The following is an 18,208-nucleotide window of genomic DNA, read 5'->3' on the forward strand; positions in this document are numbered from 1 at the left end:
CACAGCACATTTTATATCTGGATGACAATGGAATACATATTTTAAATGTCCAATACACAAAAACAAAATGCCATCCATCTATGCATTTTTTCCAGGGGAGCTGGACCCTGTCTCAGCTGTCATTTGCGGGAGATGGGCTACACATTGGACAGGTCACCAGTCTGTCATCGGGCTAATGCCGAGACGAACTATTCACATTTACAACTAGGGTCAATTTACACAGTCAGACCTAGAGCTAATTTAGAATCACCAATTTATCTAACCCCATGCATGACTGTGGGAGGAAGCCAGAGTAGCCAGAGAGAGCCCACACAGATCTGGAGATAACATACAAACTCCATGCAAAAAGGCTCCAGCCACAGGGGTGATGTTATTGTACTGGATGTATGGCTCTTATATCCTTGAAAAGGCGACCAAGGGGTCCATTTCTGTGTTGTCTACCCAACCAGTAGTTCCACTCAATAAAATGTAGGATCTCTCTCAGTGACTTCTCAGTCATGTTGCCTCTGAAACGGTACACCTCTTGCTTAAAGGTTCTCCAGGACCTTTCTATATGCTGGGTATGTGCTCCTGTGGCAGGGTGAACAAAAAACCTCTGGTGATTGACTTGGTAGTGTATATACCCATGTTGCCTCAGTCTGCAGTAGGAACGCCAAGAGTCACTCAAAATTGTACTTGCAGGTCTAACATATCGCTGTATAATAGGAAGTAGTCTTTCAGAATTTCGTCTGCGAACAAATTTCAACACAGGCCTCCTTCTCCGTTGATTGACTTCCAACAATCCAAAAACCCAGCCTCTCCTGCGCCAAGTAGCACCAAATCGCCCGCGTGCATACTGAAAAATTAGAAGTTTTTGGAAAGAGGACAGTGTTAAGGCATGATTTATTTGCAGTTGTCTGAACAACAATTTCATAGATACAGATGTACCTATCACCATTATTCACCAATTAATATCTTAAATAAATTCATATCTTTACCTTTCTCTTGTGACAAAACTTGCTCTCATCAATGACAACAAAACCATGTCTTCCACCTATTCTCATTTTCCCCCTCCTCTTCAGGTGCTTAACTGCTTGCACACACACCCTCCTTAGTGTCTTGGACATCTTGGACAAAGTGCGGCTGCTTCCACAGACTCCCTCTTCAATTAAGTCCACTTGCCTCAGTCTTAGCCCTTGTGCAAACCTGCAGCAATGTAGTAAACCTATATGAATAATGTTAATGTGATATTAACACAGTTTATTACTGACTTCTTAATCATGTAAAAGGTGTTACTGTTATGTCACATGTATGAAATTATTATAAAATAATAATGTGGTAGAATAGAAGGGATATTACTAAAGGTGGTTCTACACACTACTTAATCATGGGGTGTACTTAGTTAGTACTTAATTTTCATATACTGCTTCTTCATTTTTGCGTAGCTTTTATTAAACAAATAATGAAATGTTGTTGCTGCTCATTCAAGGTTGCATTTACCTAATTTTACAACAGTTTGTGTTTAATATTATGCTATGAGTCAAAATAGTTTACTACATGCAGTACATATGTACTTACTGTTTATCATGACTATATGTATGTCTGTGTAACAAACCTATGCATGAACATCATCCAAGAAGTCAAGGAGGAGCGAGAGCCTGAGAAAATAGACCCATCTCTTATGGATTTGGACATGAATCTATTATGTCTTCGACACACCCTTTGAACAAAATATGCCATTTGGTAAAACATAATGAATACATGAATTAATACATTAAATATCAATAAACAACAATAATAATATTTTAAATTTTTGTGACTGTGCTGATTAGCTGATGGTATTTTACAAAATGTCTTACTAAAGTACTTTCAAAGTACTCTCCAAATGCAAATAACTAACCTAGAAATGTGTAATTCAGGCATATGGAAGACATAGGTCAAATTTAAGAAATTTATAGGAAATCAAGAACTTACCAGCGATATCCATCTCTTGTGTTGCCACCTTTTCTCATTTTCATTTTTCTTTCACACAGAGAGCATCTCTTCTTTTTTGAGAGTAATTTCAGTTTTTGAAGCCATTTTATAAGTACAAGCTTCTTCTTATTTCCCCTTTGTGTTATGTTTAATAATTTTTCAGCGGTGTTCATGTTGAATGGACTGCAAGTCGAGTATGAATCACATACTGGCGCCAGATAGTAAAGCAGCTGTCTGGTCCGTCAGTTAATGGTCCCCCATTCACTCTGCTTCCACGGCAGTAAGAAAAGTAAATAAAAAATAATAAATAACTTCATTCTTTAAGTGCAAAAAGCAAAAAAAAAAAAAGTTCACATTATTTGGATTTATTGTCAATTTAGATTCAGTTAAGTGGGACAATGTACCCTGTTTTCGTTACAGCCGTAGGAGTGCCTGTGCATCACTTTAAATCTTCCCCCTCCAAACTAAGCTCTGCTGGAAAGAACCGGCTGCCAGTAGGTGGCAGACTGCGGTCTGGTGGGAATATGCGCATTTTCTTTTATCTCTGGAGGAGAGAGAAAGAAGAAGTTGGCGCCAACAGCCACACTTTGCCTCCTTTTTTGGCGTACCTCACAGTTCCAAGCTGGCAAAAACCACTGGATTACAAGAGTGTCTTTGGAATAAAATCGCCATACTTTCTACTGTTGTAAGGTTGCAAGGTAAGAACATGAATTCTTAATATTACAGAAAATTATGCGCATTTTTGTCTTTTTTTGATAACATGCTGTGATGTTTCGGGGTTGGCACATTTTTATTATATATATATATATATATATATATATATATATATATATATATATATATATATATATATATATATATATATATATATATATATATACAACAAAGGAACTAGTTTGTGTCAGTCTGAATCACTGTGTGGTTTATTTTGATCCTGATATTTGATGTTTTGAGGTTTGTCAAAAAATACTTGATATTGGACCATTGTGTATATGTGTAGACCCAGAGGGTTATTGGTTTATAGTCAGGTGTATTTCCTGTATCCTTATTTAAAAAAAAAAAAAAAAAAGTTAAATTCTGCACTTTGTATTTGCTTAACTATATTACTGGCTCATTATTAACGATAGCCATTAAATATTCCAAAGTTACCAGTAAACCATTGAATGTTTCCAATACAATATTCTAACATTTCAGAGCTATGCCTTTAAGAAGAAGGTACAACACAGCCAACCAGGTACATCCATCTGTGAGTGCTGATGGCAGTGCTGGATCTGCACAGGTGGAACAACTTGACAATGTAGAGGGTAAAGGAGAAAGTAAGTATACAATCTTATCCACAAGCATTAATTGACTACACTCATGTAGGCTTTTTCAGTATGACACATTTAATGCACCAGTATTTATAAATCACTACCCCCTAATTCTATACTCCTCTCAAACTTCCTACACTTCACTATTAAGTCTTCAAAAATACAGGGGGAAAATACCTATCATTACTCATTTTTGTAAGCGCAAACTGTCATATATGTTAAAAAGCATTCTGTTGTAGAATTTGACTGTATTCACAAGTAAAGTTTGAAGCAAAAGTTAGTATTTATTGGCAGCCATAGACTGAAACGTAACATATATTTTAGAATCTGCTAATAACACAACAGTGAAGACACCGAAATAATTTAATTGTTGTAGAAGAAGAACATTATGGAAAAGAGAAACTCAAACAAAAAACCCAACAATGTTGCCATACATTGTATAATACAATTAAAACATCAAAATTGATTCCTTGGTTTTCATTGTATCTAAACATGTCCTTTTTCTTTTGTTTTGTGATGATATATATTTTTTTTACCATTATAGCACCAGGAACTCCATCTACGTTGGCTCCAACTGCTACAGCAATAATTCAGCAGCTAAGAGACAAAATTACTGTCCTTGAAGATGAAAGAAATTTCCTCAGAGAACAGCTGAAAAAAGCACTGGATAACATCCCTACTACTTCAGGTGAAACACAGAAATTGTGATCTGCTTTGATTGATTGATAATTTAAAAATGCAATATGGCTTATATATATATATATATATATATATATATATATATATAAACAGAGGACACCTACAATCTATAACCTCATCCATTTTTTTAGAGTTTATAATCTAACCTGTTGAAGAACTTCAACTGTCAGTCATCTTCCATCAGTCCGGTCAATGAAAAAAATGGTTTGTTTTTAGAGTCGTGGCCAAAGGCTTCAGCAGTTGCAACACTAAGAAAGCAAAATTTATTTGCCAGTAACAGTTTTTGAAAAATATGAATTGCTTGCGAGTTAGCACTCTGTGTTGACCCTGCGACAGGCTAGCGACCTGTACAGGGTGTACCCTGCCTCTTGCCCTATGTCAGCTGGGAGAGGCTCCAGCCCCCCCGTGACCCTGAAAAGGATAAGCGGAAGAGAATGGATGGATGGATGGACGGACGAATTGTTTGTGATAGATTTTCACTGTGTCATAGACACATTTATAAATAATTTAATATAAACATGTAAAAGTAGATGGATACAAAACTTTGTGCCATTGTCACAACTTTTGATCACAACTGTATACTCCACTTGTCTCTTTTTCACAGTACACTTTATTTTATTTTTTTATTTATTTTTTTTTTTACAATTCTCAGCAAAACGACATCATTCCCCCTCAAGTTCCAGTTCCTCAGATTCATCAGCCTCAGACTCTGAGTCGTCTTGTTGACCGAGTGACAGGAAAAAGAGCAAGAAGGCCAAGAAGAAGAAGAAGAAGAAAGTGTCACAGTTTGGCAAAAGAAGTATGTTATGTAGCAGTTAACATTCTTTTTTTACATTTTTTTTTAGAAAATGTCAGATTTGCTGACACAGTCATATAGCTATGTGTCACAGTGAGTTATGTCTTGTATGACTGCTCAGTTGTGTGATTTAACATTTTAGGTATTAAGAGTGTAAATATTGGAAACAATTCAACACATATATACTTACTTGTTCATGCCTCTGGATGTGTTGTGATTGTTTTGTTCTTGGCTTTTACAGTGAAACACCCAGAAGATGTCAAACACAGGTATATGTTTGTTCTTAAAACATTCAAGAAAACACACAGCCTGAACCGAAGTTGTGAAAAACTCAACGTGGATCGAAACACTATTGCCTACACAGCCGTCATTGCTGAAGTCCTTTTGGTAGCGGACAGCGAGGAGAAATGTAGGGTTCCACCCTTTACTGGCGGCTCACTCCTTAAGTATGCAAAAGAGGTAAAGGTTTTCCTTGATGATGAGCCAGAGTTAAGAGCAAGAATAGACAAAAAGAAAAAAGAGAGAGAGTTGTTGCCCATCTCTTACAAAATCAAAGGGAATTAGGAAGTTCTTCTTGCTTTTTTCTATTTTTTTGTCACAACCTTTTGAGAAAATGTTTGCAGTTTTAACATGAATAGTTTAGTTAATGAGAAGTCTGTTTTTTCCAGCTATTTCCAGGATTGGATGATGTTTTATTAATTTCTTTGTGATAACTATTCATGTGTGATAAGTTTTTCTTTGAATATTACCCATAAGAAGTGAAACCATAGGGTTGTTTTATTGATTTACTTTGTTTTATTTTTTCGCATGTCTTTGTGTTGTTGATGTTGGTTGTTTGTTATTTTCATTTTGTAAATCCTGATCTCATATCTTAGAATAGAATATTTCTTTATTTACTTATGTTCAGGCATTGATCAAGTTATCATTTTTATAAGGTTGCTTCAAGTTTATCCATGTTGTGTTATACAGACATTGCTTTGTTCTTTAAGGAAAATGACAATAAAACTGCAAGTTCATGAAGGAATTTGGTCAGCATTTTTAGTTTAGTATATGTAAACAAGCAGAAATTTCTTCTTGTAATCTGATGGTTTTTGCAGTTATTGCTATAGAACCTACCACCATTATTTCCAGATAATGCTCACACTTCTTGTAGTTTGCTTTAATAGGTTATTACATAGAAACAGTCGGTTTTGCATTTTGCAGCCCTGATTCCTGCTTATTACACAGAAACTACCACCATTATTTCCAGATAATGCTCACACTTGTTGCAGTTTACTTAAATAGGTTATTGCATAGAAACAGTCGGTTTTGCATTTTGCAGCCCTGATTCCTGCTTATTACAAAGAAATTACCATAAATATTTCCATTTAATAAGCCAAAGCATTAAGCATAATATTTAGGCTATTAAGCAAAGCAGAATGCTGAGAACCTAAGGTATAATTAATTCAAGCCTTATAACATGGTAATACCATCCTATTATGTTAAAACATTAGCCAATATTACTTCATAATTTTGCGTTTATTACAATTTATTAAAAATTATGAAAAGTTAAATGCATAAACATTACTTCCTTATTGCTATCTCCATACAATATTTTTACCACATTTTTAAGCTACTATTACTAAAGGGTTTAGCCTCATGGGCATATCTCTGTTTCCACAGCATTACCATCAGTTTTGGGGGCCATACGATCCATTTACATAAATTTCAGTGGAATATTACTCAATTGTAACCGCTGTTGTTACCAGCAGTATTACTTGATATTAGCTGGTAATTACCTTGATAATTGGATGGCAATAACCGTTAAATTTCCTCATTATTACCTTCTGTTTCCAGCTTTTTCGCTGTTGTTACTAGTGGTATTACTTGGATATTAGCTGGTAATTACCTTGGTAATTGGATGATAATGTCCTGTATATTACCCCATTATTACCTTTTGTTTCCAGCTTGTTACCCCATTATTACCCCCTTATTACCACATTATTACCGAGCTGTAATAGAAAGTGCTACCCATTGTCTTATTTATGTGGCTGATGTTTTTGTCAGAGGATGTGGGATCTTTAAAATCAGGCACAAGCCTCTCCACTGATGTCTGATGCCTTTTCTGAAGTTACTAACGTTGAGTAAGGACCCTACAGAGGTTTCGCAGGTAGTCCAACTCCTCCAGGATGGCACATCAATACATGCCACTGCCAGAAGGTTTGCTGTGTCTCCCAGCACAGTGTCAGGAGCATGGAGGAGATTCTAGGAGACAGGCAGTTACTCTAGGAGAGCTGTAGAAGCTCCTTAAACGATCATCAGGACCAGTATCTGCTTCTTTGTGCAATAGGAACAGGATGAGCACTGCCAGAGCCCTACAAAATGATCTCCATCAGGCCAGTGGTGTGAATGTGTTTGACCAAACAATCAGAAACAGACTTCATGTGGGTGGCCTGAGGGCCCAATATCCTCTAGAGGGCACTGTGCTCATTGCCCGGTACTGTGGAGCTTAGTTGGCATTTGCCATAGAATACCAGAATTGGCAGGTCCACCACTGGCACCCTGTGCTTTTCACAGATGAGCGCAGATTCAGCCTGGGCACATGTGACAGACAGGAAGGCCGTGCCGCAATTAAATTTTCAAACTGGACTAGCCTGCTGCATCATTTTTTCACTTTTTCAGGGTGTCTTTGAATTCAGTCTTGTGTAGGTTTATAATTTTCATTTCCATCCAACGATGTGGACTCCTAACACATTACTCAGTCCATATCAGTATAGATATCCAGCCTGATTCTTTTTTTTTTCCAACTGAGATCTGATGTGTTTCTAAAGTGCTTACCTTCTTAACGCCTCCTCCTGACATCTTTCACTCTCACAGCAATAATAATTGTGCTTGAGTTTATCTCATAGCTGCAAGGTTAAAGACTTTTTCCCAAGATTTAGTGACTTTTTACATCTCTTTTGTGACTTTTTTCAAATAAGCATTTAGAGAAAAAAAAAACAAACTATAGGAGCTCAGAAATTAGTTTAGCAAGTAACAGCACCTGTGCACCATGTGAGAGACATTTTGATACTTCTCTCAGAGTGATTGTACCACGGACCTGTTTTTTTTTTTTTTTTGGAAACATGACACTAATATATCCAGCATATGTGCTTACCTTAGCTTGTAGATATAGGATGAATAAGCATGTTATCCACCTGTCTTTATTTGTGGATTGAAACTAGACTAAGATTTTCTGGATGGTGTTTGTGATTATTTTAGTTGTTAGCAAAACTAGCTTGTTACCTAATGTTGGTTTTACTTTTGTAAGCATAATGTATTGCAGAGGAGCTTTCGTTTTTTAGGAATGTGGCCATGAGTGTGTGTGTGTGTGTGTGTGTGTGTGTGTGTGTGTGTGTGTGTGTGTGTGTGTGTGTGTGTGTGTGTGTGCGTGCGTATGTTTATAATACCTTGTGGGGACAATTTTCCTGACATATACTACGTTGTGGGGACCAATTGCTCCTTGTGGGGACTGGAACCTTGTCCCCACAAGGGGAAACCCTGTTTTTGGGTCAGGGGTCAGAGTTAGGGCTAAGGTATGAATTGAGTTTAGGTTAGGGTTAGGGTTAGGTATGTGATGGTTAGGGTTAGGAAAAGGGTAAAGGTAAGGTTTAGGCTGTAGAAATGAATGGAAGTCAATGGAAATTCCCCACAAAGATAGCAAAACACACTTGTGTGTGTGTGTGGGTGTGTGTGTGTGTGTGTGTGTGTGTGTGTGTGTGTGTGTGTGAGAGAGACACCCAAGTTGTGATAGACCAATTTCTGTGTACTGTGACAGCCACTTAGCCTCTGTGTTAACTTTAAGTTAGACATGCTTTAAAAGTGCCTCATGTAAAATTAGCAATTTTTTTTTTTTCTTTTTGAAAACTGTAGGGATCTTGTGCTTTTGCAAAGAAAAATTAGTACTGGGTATTTAGGTATTGGCCCAAATTGCTTTTTTTAATATTAGTATCAGTCCAAAATTTCACAGTTGGTGAATCCCTAAAAGGTGGTCTAATTTAATAGAACCACAGTAGCTTCAATTATGGAAAATAACACCAGCTGAAAAACCTGTAACTATCCTTTAAAAGTGAATGTGTGTAAAGTTCATTTCATAATTACTATTCATATTTTTCCACAGTGTTGTGGTATTCCAAAATGATTGTGACTGCTGTATCCAGTAAATAGAGGATTGTTTTCACAGTGAGAAAATCTAGCATTCAGCTGACTGGCTCAAAATGATTTTAGTGCATTCTGCATTTAACCGATGTCGGCAACACTAACTACATTTCCACAAAACATCAGATCAAGTTAGGAAAAATTATGCTTCCTTTTCTTTTCCTGCTTGTTGCCTGTTTTGTGGTTTGAGTCAAAGCAATGGGGGGAAAAAAGTAATTAAAAAATAATTTGAGATATAACTCAAAAGGTTACCCAAGAGGAAATAGATTTGAGAGCTTTGATAAAGGGGTTGCTGAAGCTGTAACCATATCGAGGAGGTTTGGAGCAGAGCTCATCTGCTCCTAACTCGTGTCAAATCATTGCATGCCCCGTGTGCTCCTCTGCCACTTATGTTGAAGCTGTCATTTGCTGTCTCCGGCCATCTCTTAAGTTAGAAGTGGATGCCTGTCTTGGCCAGAATTGGTTTTAATTGAAATTGATTTTGTCTCCACTGAAGGAAGCTTCTATAGATAGGTGCTGTTGCATAGCTTGCTTAGAATCTCCCATTGCGTCCTAATGGATTCTGACGTCTCATACAGTTGCGTAAAACAATACCTCTCTTGTTAACCTGCTCCTCTAACAGAAATCTACGGTGAAGGAGAAAAAAGTTATTAGTGCATTTTATATTAAGCATTTTATGTCAATTTCCACTCATTTGTATCATTTGCTGTTCCTTCATTTCTATCTCATTTTATTACCTTGTTCTCTATATCCTCACTCTCTCTTCATAGAGTGATTGTTTACTGTCTGTGTAGGTGTGTACCACTGGAAAATTGGCTCCTTTTTTCCCTTAAGTGGCAAAATAGTGACGAGGCGTTGAAGTGCGTGGAGGCTTGTCCTTCAGCATTAGGCTCAGATTGGCCGAGTGCAATTGTCCAGGTTCTTTTTGAATGCCTTAATTGAATTGAACCAGACCAATTGAACACCCAAACTGCTTTCTGTTGAGTCAAATGTGGAGGTGAAAATATTTTTTATGTTTTTTATCTTTCCTACAGAGAAAACAACATCCTCTTCCTTAGACGTCATCTTATGCTACCAGAGATAGGTTGGCACCACAAATATCAATACCAAGGGTGCTGTGACAAAACAGCTCTCTACATGGCTAACGATCTTGTCAGTGCTAATCTCCTTTGTGGCTCTGTGCTATAGATTAGACTGTTGAATCCCAATATTGTGGTCACACATTTTTGTTTCATTATTATTATTTTTTAAAGAGGTATTGAGCAGAAGGAATGAGAAAATCCTGTATAGAAAGGATCACATTTTCCTCCTCAACGCGTTTCTTTCCCATTATTCAGGGCAGGAAACCAGCATCAGCGTCACAATGTGCTATTAATGGATATGCCTAGGATGCCGGGTAGTCAAGGAAACCATCTAAAATAGATGTGTATTTTTTACAGTGCATGGTTTCTGTGCTCAATGCGAGACTGATTTGAGTGACGCATGTACATGTAAAAGGTAAATCTGATATTGTTACCGTCACATAAGCTCAGTGTTTCATTAGCGCCTGATGATTTAACTGAGTTCAGTTAAGTTTCTTAAGATTTTTTGTCAGTGTGATTTCTGACTTCTCCTTGGCAGAAAATAAGATGTGGGAGGATTTCTGAGCGGTTCATCTCACTACTGTGGTATCTGGCTCCATTGTAGAGCAGCAGCATACAAACTAGCCTACTCTCACCCTGTGTGTAGGATCCCAGCTCCAACTTCACACTGAGAACTGCACCTTCACAGCAAATCAGAGATATTTAGTTCTGTTTGTGTAAATCCATCAGAGGTCAAAGTACTACATAACTAGATATAAAGGTCGCATATTTGTTTGTGGTTTGCAACATTTAAATACCCCCCATTTTATATCCAAATTGCTTTTAACAGTTTGCTAGAATAGTGTTTTTTATTATTATTATTATTCCTTATCTGTTCAGTATGTTTTTCCAAGTGCCTACTCTGCACATTTTTTTTAACTGTTGGCTGCTACTCAGAATATTGCATTGTGTAATTAATACTTGCTTCTTTAACATTCAGATTTTTTGTACAGTAAATTCAAAACCTCAGACTTTTCATCCTCTACTTCTCAGGCTATATCTATCACTCCTCAACAAACACAATTTAAGTGATGGAAAAATAAATAGACCCGGTAATTACTGAGCTGTTAATATCTCTGAAAGTATATTCTTCTAACTCGGTCACCAGTCGTCATACCTCAAAATAATTTGGTATGTACTTCTCCCTTGTGGAGCTATAAGAAGCTTATGCATTTGCCAAACATTGATTTGATATTCTCTGCTGACACGTGCATGCTGTGATGGTCATGCTTGTAATCCTGTTGGCTAAATATGCTTAGCTGTGAAAGCAGATTAAGACATGGTTGTGTTTTCTTGGCCAGATATTCCCAGTGGTCTGGGTGATCTAAGTCAGAGCTTTGAAACATTCATCCAGTGTTGTTGTTTTTTAAGCATGACCTAGGGCTGGTGTTTAATCAACACATCTTCTACAACATGCAATGAACATTACCAATATTACCCTGGTATTTCTTCAGGCAAAACCAAAACTCTCATGTAGCTTGGTAAACAACACAGTAAAGTAAAACTACAATAGATTTACATGTATTTTGTTATTATTATGCTTATTATGCTTCAGAATCACATCAGTTTTATTTACAAATGTAAATAAATAGAAATAATTTGTTTAGAAACTCTGTCCTCTTTAAGTCATACAACTAGTTTGCAAGAGCAAAAAAATTGGCAGTCTTTACTTAACCTTAAAAAACCTGGTGGCTAAACCTTGAGTGCTGGTATACATTGTTATGGGCTTGCCTCCATGTGAATCTGGTGTGGCACATAAATATTTTTTTGCTCCTGAAAAAAAAAATCCAGATTATTTTTAATATCTCAGTGTTAGTAATTTTGAGAGTTATTTACAAATGAAACTATGAGCACCTGCAGTGTTTCATTTTTCTGGTGCACATTTGCAAAATGTAATATCGAGTTAATCAAATAAAACTGAGGTTATTCTTCAGAAACTTTTTTCATGTCAGGATTTTTGTTTTTGGTTTTTTTGTTCAGTGCAGATTGAAATTTTTCTGGTGTTGCACATTTAATTATTGTTCACCTTAAGTTGTGCACTTTCAGAATTAAATCATCATTTGAGACAAAAGGTTATGTTCCTCTGTAAATGTGTGCATCCATAATCATAAAGTACTATGTAGCTAATTACAAATCCTGTGCAGTTATAGTACTAATCTGCAAAGTCTCACGAGATTTGCTCATGGCCAATAAGGTCAAAGATTCTGGCCTGTTTTGGGAGTGATCATAGAGAGATGTTATCCAGTCATCTGTCAAGTATTTTTGAATGTGGCTTCCTTTTTTCCAAAGAGTTTCATAGGACAGCTTTCCAGATGGCTCTGTGTTTCAAACCATCTGGCATGTCAGGTTAGTCATACTATAAAGTATGGGGAAAAATGCAAGCGCCACTCATAAGTGAACTAAAAACTAAAACCGTGAAGCATAATACACCAAACGGATACACTTCAGAACAAAAGAACAAAACAAAATGGAAACAGCTGCCTCTGTCATCACTTCAAATTCTCTATTGAACGTTGAGTTTCCTTTGAGTACGTTTGCCATAGCGGTGTGGATTGCTTGACGCCTTGACTGTCAGGCAGGTGAGATGAGAGGAGAATGCATGGTGAAGGCGGCATAAGGCAGAGGAGGAGCACTGGATTGGAAGAGGGCAAAGCTCTGGCAGTGAGCACCACAGCCTGGCACATGAGCGGTCAGGCAGCCAAGTGGAAAAGGGCAGTCTGGTGAATGGATGAGACACCAGCATAAATAGTCAAGGACCAGTTGGTAAATTACATATAGAAGGATGTTTTTCAACAGACAGAAAAGTTAGGCCTTAAACCATGTGAATGCAAGACTGGAGCAAATACATAGGAGAAATACATAAAAGTATGTTTCATTCTATATAAAAAAAATAAATAAATAAAGCTAAAACTTATTTAGTCAGTGACTGACGTGCATTTTCTGATGCATTAGTAACAAGAGAGCAACTGCAGCTGAACTCACATTTCTCCTCTGAAAATCTGATCATGGTCCATGTAAAGACTGTCCAAAGATGTCAGATTACTCTAAAAACCAGCTTGAAAAATTGGGTTGAAAGTCAAATGCTAATGTTTCATCATGTGTGCTCACACCAACCACGATCAGAGCCATCAGGGGAAGAAAAACAAGACTTCTTCGGCTGCTCCCTTTAGGGGTCGCCACAGTGGATAAATTTCCTCTTCATCTCCAATCCTGCCCATCCTGGTCACTCCCAGTGAAAAAGAACAAAACAAAAATCCCTCAGCTCCTACTTACAGCACATTAAAGGCAGGATCCATAAATATTGGATACCAGCATGGGCCCAGTCAAACTACAGCCAAAATAAAGCAAATATGGCAACAAACGGTATGCTGTGCCATTTACGCACACAACACAAAGATAAAACGGCAAGTAAGACTAGGAGAGAGAGAGAGAGAGAGAGAGAGAGACTGGCAGACCCACTACTTGCTATATTGGACAGGAGTGCCGTTTCCATGGCAACCAGCAGCCCTCGATTGGTATTTGGAGCAGCGTTTGGAATTACTGCAGAGGATTTGATGTTCAGTACACATCTGGGGTCAGCTAATATGGCACTACAATCAGCTACTCCTTTGCTCGCTGGATACTGAACTCACAATCCCTTGTTTGGGACACAGGGCTGGCATCTGAGCCACCAGCGTCAAAATCTCTCGCAGAGTGCCAGATTAACCAGCAGTTTTGTTCATTCTGACAGATGTTTCTGGTGCAGCAGACATTGTCAGTCTGGCAAACGTTTAAAATAAGCATGTGTTGCTCTAGTTTAATTTACATTTTACATTATATTGCACAGCCTTATTAATGCCGAGGAGTTCAAGGTAGATAAATGACAAAAGAACAGATGTTGTCACAAAATATCAATATACTGTTTTCACTATAAAAGCCTAAAAAGAAAATCCATATTTTTATTTTTCACTGTGCCATTGTGCAGTGGGCTTTTAAATGTGTGCTTGTGTCCTATTCAGTGTGTAGTTTGATTAAATGTGATCATCAGGGTCCTTCTTAGAAATAGTGCAGGAAAACATGTCTATTGATTAGGCACAGAAAAAGGACTTCAAGGCAGAATTAAAATACTCAGAATAGAATGCTTTGTTACAGTTAGGCCTGAAGGGTTAAAGTACTATGACAGTAAAAATGACATTTATTTTATTAATTTTAAAAAAGATTGAATGAAAATGTAATTTAAAGTAGGGTTTCATCTGGAAATGCCACATTTCATACATCAAGCAATCCAAAACTTACAGATATGTAGTTAGTGGCAATTTAGAAAGTTTATCTTGCAATGAACTGGAGCATTTTCACACACTGGAGCAATTATCACCACATATAATTTCACTACACAATTACACAATTAATATGTTATTGGAACAAGCATAATCAAAGATTTATTCTTTGGCACACTTAGACAAAAATTTCCTATAAAACCTCAGAATCTCATGTCAAACTCAGCAATTCATGTAAGATGGTTATATTTTAGAAGTTGTACTGATTAGGATTATGATTTTATATATATATAAAGCTCAAAAACTTAAAGGAAAAATGTTAGAGGAAATTAAATTTATCAACCTACAGAGGGCTGAATTCAAAAACACCCTGAAAATCAAAGTGAAAAATTGATGTAGCGGGCTAATCCATTTTGCTGAAATTTCACTGCAGCAACTCAGAATAGTACTCATTAATTTGTATGGCCCCCATATGCTTGTAAGCATGCCTGACAATGTTGGGACATACTCCTAATGAGATGACGGATGGTGTCCTGATGGCTCTCCTCCCAGATCTGGACCAGGGCATCAGTGAACTCCTGGACAGTCTGAGGTGCAATCTGGCTGCATCAGATGGGCTGAAACCTAATGTCCCAGAGGTGTTCTATTGGATTTAGTTCTGGCGAGCGTGGAGGCCAGTCAATGGTATCAATTCCTTCATCCTCCGGGAACTGCCTGCATACTCTCGCCACATGAGGCTGGGCACTGTTGCGCACCAGGAGCAACCCAGGACCCGCTACACCAGTGTAGGGTCTGACTGTCACACACCGCTGGGTGGCAGGCAGGAATAGGACCCCAGAGGCAGGACTTGGGGAAACAGGACTTTGACGTCAAACAGTTTTATTGCTGGAGTCATTCAAAATAGCAATAAATGGATAAGTAAATGGGGCTGGACAGAAGCCAGGAATACAAACTAAGAAACAAAAGTTCACTGCACTGGAGACCAGATGGCATTAGGGAGTACACATCAAAGCACTGCTCAAGGGGCTGGCCGGGTGATCAGCAATAGAGACCCTCTAGAAGTCAGAGTCAGTGGAAGTGACAGGACTACTCCGGTGGCTGGGCTGGAGGTCAGCATCATTGGCTGAGACTCAAGGACTTGGGCCCGTGGAGCCACAGGCAGCTGGCTTCAGCTTCAGGCAGCTGGAGTGGTGCTGGAGACTCTGAGGGCTGCGAAGAAAGCTCAGGATTCTTTGACTGGGACTGGTCAGTAGGACATGCAGTCTTCTTCGATGATTGGGACTTTGGCAACACATTCTGAGGACAAACAGGGTTCTCAGGACCCAGCGACTGGGGCTGCTTGGTAGCTTGATAGGGCATGCAGTCAGGACCCTTGGGACTGTCACAACCCTCAGAATGCTGTGGCAGCCGAGTAGGATGCACAGACTCCTCAGGATACACAGGTTGCAGAGGCTGCTCAGCTAGTTCTGGCAGCACTGGTTCGGGCTGCACAAGGATCCCAGTTGTCTCCTTTAACCACTGGGGCTGTGCAGGGCTCACAGCTGTGGCATCTCTAGCTCAGACACAGGATACTCATGATGAACAGAGCTCACAGCCATCTCCTCTGTTGACTGGAGCACCTCAGCAGTGCCCAGTAGTGAGTGCCGTTCTAAACTTTGACCTTTGACCCAGTAGGGCTGATTCCAGAGGCTGACACTGAGGCTGGGCCCTGGCTGTCCTCACGCATGGAACATGTACAGGTGCAGGGACAGGCTGTGCTCTTACCACCCCACCCTGGGAACAGGGACAGGGGCAGGGGTCTCAGGCACAGATTAGGGCTTCTATTTGTCTTTTGAGATATAATTTTCCAAATCTTTGCTCTATCCATTTAGCTTATAATGTAAACTCTCTGATGGACAGGATGTACAGATTGTAAAACTCTGTTATGATGTCCTATATTTTAATGCAACTCAATATGAACAGTAAGGCACATTCATTTCTTGTATATTGTTACACCAATTTACATGGAGGTGTGCATGTCTTACAGACACCTTTTAGAATAGTGACTCACCAATCTGACTTTTTCCATACCTTGGCTTTAGGGATCTACCAAACTGATACCAGTATTAAATAATGAACCGAGGAAGAGACTGGGAATCATTTTTTATGTTTAAGGAAATATCAGACTCTACCTAAACATTGCTTACTTCACTTTATCAAATAAATTGTAGGAAAAAAAGTACTGTTAGTCAACTAATTTATTTGCATTATGCTCATTTGAACTCAGTGTGAGAGTCATTAGGCTTCTGCATACTGCTATTTACATTCACACTAGTTTCTCCTTGCCTCGTCTCTCCTTTTATTGCTCCTCACACACGCGTTGCATGTTGAGTGGCTGATAAAAGACAGATGAAATGAAATGGAGTTCTCAACAGCACCTTATGCTGTAAAACCTTCAAATAAGTGTTACACCAAACATGACATTAAGAGTGAGTGAGCAAAAGAGAGAGGGAAAGCGAGAAAGTGTGGTCATTAGCTCTCATGCTAGCTACCAATCTACCTCATATTCATCAGAATCAGAATCAGAATCAGAAGGTTTTATTGCCATATGGGTGAACAGGTTCACAGCATTAGGAAATTGCTGCGGTACTTCGTGCTTACAGAAAAAAACAAATAAGTATAAAAACTATAAGACAATATACAAGTATACAAATTGCAAATATACAGAGATATTAGAGCTATAACTATAGCACAATATTACAAAATTACAAAATATACAGTGCAGAGACTAATTAAAAGATAAAAGAATGTAGACTATATTCCACTAATATGTACATCAGTGCAATCAGACAGGTGCATAGACATAGGGTCATCAGCGTTTGTGGAGGGTGGTGGTAACAGTCTTAGGGTAATTGTTCATGAGTCCAACAGCAGAGGGGAAGAAACTGTTCTTATGGCGGGAGGTTCTGGTCCGTATGGACCGTAGCCTCCTGCCTGAGGGGAGAGGGTCAAAAAGTCTGTGCCCAGGGTGAGAGTGGTCATGGGCAGCTAATAACCAATTAACATAACACGCATGCCTTTGGAGTGTCAGAGGAAGCCAGAGTAACTAGAGAAAACTCTACAGGTACAGGGAGCATATGTAAACTCCATACAGAGAGATCTTGGGTTTTGAACCAAGAACCTTCTTGCTGTGAGGTGATGGTGCTAACCAGTGCATTACAGCTGAATTGAACAGACTGGTCATAGATGGCTTGTTGTCCTCAATATAGCATTTCAAGTCAAGATCAGAGCATTATCCAATCCAAATACTGAAGTGGTGCATCCTTGCTTCATACATCTGTCCCCCTTTAACAGCATGCTTTTGAGAGTTTAAGCAGTTACTTCATGGTAGGGTGCAGAATGTAGCCTTACTTGAGTCAGAAATAAACAGCCGCATCCATTTTGAAAACTTGAGTTCTTTTGACAGCATTCCCTTCCTGTTGTGCCCGCAAAAGCAACTGTGGAGCTGGTAGCATCATCTTGTAACTGATTTGATAAACAAGCTTCATATATTTGTGTAATGATGTTTTTCTGTACAGGGCATGGTCCACTAAACAGAACTTCAAATAAATAGCTTTTTAGAATTCAAAGCACTTGAATATCTCTCTGCTGATTTATTCACTGGTTTAAACTTTAACTTTAGCTCCATATATTCTTTCTCCTTGAGCTGATAAATCTGCTAAAAGGGTTCAGTGTCACACCAGCATTGTCATTTAAATATTTGAATGCTGGTTTCATTTTGCAAGCACTTTGAGTGTATTTTTAGCCCCTGGTTTTAGATCTGCACCACTTCAACATCTTTTGCCTCCCCTCTTACACGCATATTCACAAGGGTTACATGCACATTCATGCACACGCATAGAAGAGGTTCTGGCCAAG

General features: G+C 38.4%; 1 protein-coding gene and 2 long non-coding RNA genes across 4 annotated transcripts in view; 2 read left to right on the plus strand and 1 right to left on the minus strand.

Moving 5' to 3' along the window:
• The window catches only part of slc12a5a (solute carrier family 12 member 5a), a 203,261-nt gene that overhangs the window by 39,966 nt on the left and 145,087 nt on the right, over nt 1-18,208 (plus strand). The gene's annotated exons all lie outside the window — the stretch shown is intronic.
• LOC115779851 (uncharacterized) lies at nt 582-2,229 on the minus strand. Its single transcript, XR_004019951.1, has 4 exons — nt 1,954-2,229; nt 1,595-1,699; nt 978-1,185; nt 582-835 (listed from the first exon to the last, which is right to left on the minus strand). It is a non-coding gene; the product is annotated as an uncharacterized LOC115779851 (long non-coding RNA).
• Nucleotides 2,514-4,680, plus strand: LOC115779852 (uncharacterized). Its single transcript, XR_004019952.1, has 4 exons — nt 2,514-2,651; nt 3,148-3,269; nt 3,808-3,951; nt 4,615-4,680. It is a non-coding gene; the product is annotated as an uncharacterized LOC115779852 (long non-coding RNA).

The sequence above is a fragment of the Archocentrus centrarchus genome, chromosome 5 (genome assembly GCF_007364275.1).
Source record: "Archocentrus centrarchus isolate MPI-CPG fArcCen1 chromosome 5, fArcCen1, whole genome shotgun sequence".
NCBI classification, from domain to species: domain Eukaryota; kingdom Metazoa; phylum Chordata; class Actinopteri; order Cichliformes; family Cichlidae; genus Archocentrus; species Archocentrus centrarchus.